The sequence below is a fragment of the Muscardinus avellanarius genome (genome assembly GCF_963383645.1).
Source record: "Muscardinus avellanarius genome assembly, chromosome: 15".
Lineage (NCBI taxonomy): Eukaryota > Metazoa > Chordata > Mammalia > Rodentia > Gliridae > Muscardinus > Muscardinus avellanarius.
This window is the reverse complement of record NC_137801.1, coordinates 41,782,898-41,787,419: the sequence shown is the minus strand read 5'-3', so window position 1 is coordinate 41,787,419 and position 4,522 is coordinate 41,782,898. Positions and strand designations below refer to the sequence as shown.

The 4,522-nt window shown below is 41.6% G+C and overlaps 1 pseudogene across 1 annotated transcript; it reads right to left on the bottom strand.

Moving 5' to 3' along the window:
* Positions 1 to 260: 260 nt before the first annotated feature.
* Positions 261 to 1,503, bottom strand: LOC308274180 (histone-binding protein RBBP4-like; annotated as a pseudogene). Its single transcript has one exon. The product of its transcript is annotated as a histone-binding protein RBBP4-like (transcript).
* Positions 1,504 to 4,522: the final 3,019 nt, after the last annotated feature.

Genomic DNA, 4,522 nt, shown 5'->3' with positions numbered 1-4,522 from the left:
ATTCCCCTTTCTGTAGCTACTTTAGACCTGGGTTTTTTACTACAAAATTCCTGAAGAAAATTTAAATATAAGTCTGGCTTTGTTGAATCAAGTACCCAAGTTAATATTTAGCAAACACCCACTGTTTGGGTTAATAGCATTGTCGGTGGTACTTGTAATAAAGGGATCACTGAACAAAGTCAGTGTCTCAAACCAGTGTAAAATCAATCTCAGGGTTGAGAGGAAAAAAAGGGGAGTCTAAAAATCACAAGGTCAGACATTTAAGATCCTTGTCCTTCTGGATCCACGCTTCCTTCAGGATCTTCATCATTATAAATGTTCTCTGCCATCTGCCATACTTGCATGATATTGTCTTCTGATACAGAACAAATCACCCAAGGTTCATTGGGATTCCAGGAGAAATCGGATATTTTGGCAGTGTGACCACCATGAATAAACAACAATTCTGGTGGGCCATCTTCTGCATCTTCTGGGGACTGTTGAGTCTACGATCAGTACCACTGGGAGCCAAAATAGTCTCATTGTGAGGTGACCACTGAACCTGGAATATTTCATCCTTATGTGATTCAAAGGAATGCAACTTAAGCTTCAGATTTCTCAGATCCCGTAAGGCAACAGTCTTGTCAGCTGATCCTGTAGCAAGAATGAATTCACTATGAGGATTGAAAGAGAGGCAGTTCCCTTCACAGTGTGAGCATCAACTGAATGGCTTGGCTTGGAAGTATTGTTTGAACGAGTATCCCAAATCATAAGTTTCTGATCACCAGCAACTGACCCAAACAGAGACTCATGGAGCAGATGCCAGGAAACATCTACTACTGCTGTATGTCCTGTAAAGATGGTCTTTGCATCGACCACTTTTCCTTCCTTTGGAACGGCACTGATGTCCCATAGGCAGATGGTATGGTCATCTGAAACACTAAGTAAGTGCCCGCTGAGATTTGGGTTCCAAGAAAGCCCATAGCCTTCCTTCTAATGTCCACGGAGATGCACGTCTGGGTTGCACTCTCCAGAAGGGCCTGGTTTAGAAGGATGTTTTGTATAGTCAAAAACAAGCACGTCACTCGATGGAGTCTTTGTCGCAATGATACAAGGGTTCTGGAGCATATAGCGGGCCCGGTTTACTTCTCCTTCATGGTTGATCCTGATTTCTATTTCAATTTTTCCACTAACCGAGCCAAAGCCTCCAAATTCTCCTTTCTCACTGTCGTAGTGTGATGCGTCGAACTGCGCATCATCATTAGGGAGCTGTACGCTGGCTATCACGAGGTGGTTCTGCTCATCCGACGTATGTGTCCCCAGGACAAGTCGATGAATGCTGAAATCTTTCCCTTCTGGTCTGGTTACATCTGGGAGCCACTGTGCAGTTAGGCTGGGCCATTCCAGAGCATGGGTCATCACCAAATCATACAGAAAAGGGGTGCTCTTGTTCCATATTTTGTACTCCTCGTTGATCACACGTTCTTCCACTGCGTCGTCAAAGGCGGCTTCCTTGTGGGCCATGGCGGCGGGCTAGTCTGGGATCCCGGGTCGTACGTTGCGGGAGGGGCGGGGAGGCTGCGAGCACTCGCTCCCCGGCGCGGCCTCTATTGTTTCCTGCGGCCCCTCCCAATTTTGTATTCTTTATTTTGAAACTGGGTCTCACTGAGGTGCAGAGTGCCTCACTAAGTAGCTGAGGCTGTCCGCGAACCATGATCCTCCGGTCTCAGCCTCCCGAATGCTGGGATTACAAGCGTGCGTCACTATGCCCGACCTTTTTTATCATTTTTATATAAGAATTTCTCATTCATGAACATCTTAATCTATCCTTTTATTTGTGTCATAAGTATTTTCTCATTTGCCTTTGACTTTTATTTGTAGTTTCTCTTGCCACGGAGAAGTATTGAATTCTTAAAAAATGAAGTTTATTAGTTGTGCATGATGGCACATGTCTATGATCCCAGTTTTCTGGGGGCTTAGCCTCTCAGCAATTTAGTAAGACCCTGTTTCAAAATAAAAAATGAAATAGGGCTGGGTGGTATAGCTCAGAGGTAGAATGCTACTGGGTTCAATCCCCAGTGCCACAAAAGAAAGCAAAATGAAGTTTATTAACTACGCATGGTGGCACATGCCTGTAATACTAAGATTTGGGAGGCTGAGTCAGGAGGACTGCAAATTAGAGGACAGCCTCAGCAACTTAGTGAGGCCCTCAGGAACTTAGTGAGGCCTGTTTCAAAATAAATAATAAAATAGGGCTGGAAGTATAGCTTGAAATAGAATGCCACTGGCTTCAATCCTCAGGACCACCACCACACACAAAACAAAGTTCATTGTTGTTTTTTTTTTTTTTTTGGTGACTTTTCCCCATTATTTTTATACTTAGGAAATTTTTCCTTAATCTCCATGAAGCTGAAATATAATGTTTATATTCACAATATAGAAAATGTCTGACTCCATGAACACAAATAACTTTTTCCTATAAAATAGTAAAAAAAAAAAAAAATTCTCACTTTCTAGAAGTAAAGTTGAGGTTCAGGCTCAAAGAGCGGGGAGAATCAATTCTGATTAAAATTCTTAAAATGTGAATTTTAATAAAGTATTTACTTTCCTCTGAATCACACCTTCATAGGCCTGTTACCTCTGGCAGAAGAAAACATCCCTACTATTTCATTAAATTTGTCTACCGAAGTTCCTGTCGACAGAGTGGCTGTCGTGTGAGGGTTAGAAAGGCAGTAGGGGCCCTGGGTTTTAAGGACCAGAGCTGAGGCTGCAAGCTAGATAGATGGCTGTGTTCTGTAAGTTCTCGGTACTCAGGGAGTCAAGGCCTGATGGGATAGAGCCATATCTCTGCCTTCAAGACTGCTTCAACCACCAGGCTCACGGGGGTTTCCTGGGGACTACTGGCCAAATTATGAGGCTTATAAATATGCCTGTTCAACATCGTAGTGGGATCTCAGCTCACAGAATTCCCTGGTTATTGTTTCTTGAGGAAGTGCAAGGGGAAAGATAGTAGTTTGGTTATTTCATTTCTTTTGGACAAAATCAACCTTTGAAATGATTAAAAGGCAGGATCGAAGCCCACTGACGAGATGGAAATGTGGTTTTCATTCTAGCTTTATTCTCATCCCATGCTTGGTTTTGTTTTGTTTTGTTTCTTTGCAGGAGAAAAAAAGGGGGAGGGGCATAGAGCTCTCCTTGGCACTGTGTGTGTTGTACTTATTTCATAGCCAAAGAGAGTTTTGTGGGAAAGTTTGCTTTGCTGTGTGCCAACAAAGCATTTTCTTTTTCTTCATCCATAGTTTTAAAAACTAAAATAAAATCTCCCATCTCCCCTTTAAAAAGGAAGAAAAAAGAAACCCATAGAGCTACTTGCTCTGATATAAAGCCTTTCATAATTATGTCATTCCCTGAAATTAATGCATAGGATTGATTGCAACTATGAAACTTGAAAACTTTGGCTTTTCAGCCACTTATGTCCTGTTCAAATATCCTTGGAGGAAAGCCAAAGGGACTGGAATCCTCTGAAAGGCTGAGAGACAATTACCTCCTTTGCCTCTATTTGACTCTAAATTTCTAGCTTTCGAGAAAAGCAAGAATAAGCCAGTTTAGATAAGGACAGAATTTTTCTTTCTTCTTAATATTCTGTTAAATTATGTTCATATAGACACATATAATCGCATATTTTTACTAACTGCAGTAGACTACAGTCTTTGTAGAATGTTATTATAATGGAGTAGAGAGAACTGTACTGCCCTCCAAAGACAGTCTAAAGACATAAATTATTAATTTTTTTGTATACTGGGCATGGAACCCAGGGGCATTCTACCTCCTTGTTACACCCCCAGCCCTATTTTTTGTTCTTTATTTTGAAACAGTCTCACTGAGTTGCAAAGGGCCTAAGTAGTAGCTGAAGCTGTCCTCGAACCACGATCCTCCTGTCTCAGCCTCCCAATGCTGGGATTATAATGTGTGCCACCACACCCAGATAAAATTTAAAAGTTTATAGTGAAGTCTTTCCTTTTAGTGAGGTTTTCCTGAGATAAAATTCAAATACTAGGTTGCTACTAATCATCACAATCTCTACATAAATAACTTCTCTCCTGGGATGTTTGTGTGTTTGCACTGGGGATTGAGCTCAGGAGTATTCTCCCTCTGAGCTACAACACAGGACTATTTTATTTCTTATTTTGAAACAGTATCTTAAGTTGCTGAAGCTGGCCTTGAACCTGTGATCCTCCTGTCTCAGCCTCCCAGTCCTGGGCTATTTTAAACAGGAGGAAGTTACATGCTCTGCTGAGAGCCATTCTTCATTTAGGGGGCTGGCTGAGAAGATACAGAGCCTGTTACACAACTAGAAAGGCCCAGTGCAGTCCAGTGTACACCCAGCAAAAACACACCTTTGTTTTATACTTTATTTATTTATTTATTTATTTATTTATTTATTTATTTGCAGTACTGGGGACACAACCCAGGGGCATTCTACCTCTGAGCTATACCCCCAGCCCTAATTTATATTCTTTATTTTGAAACAGGTTTTCACTGA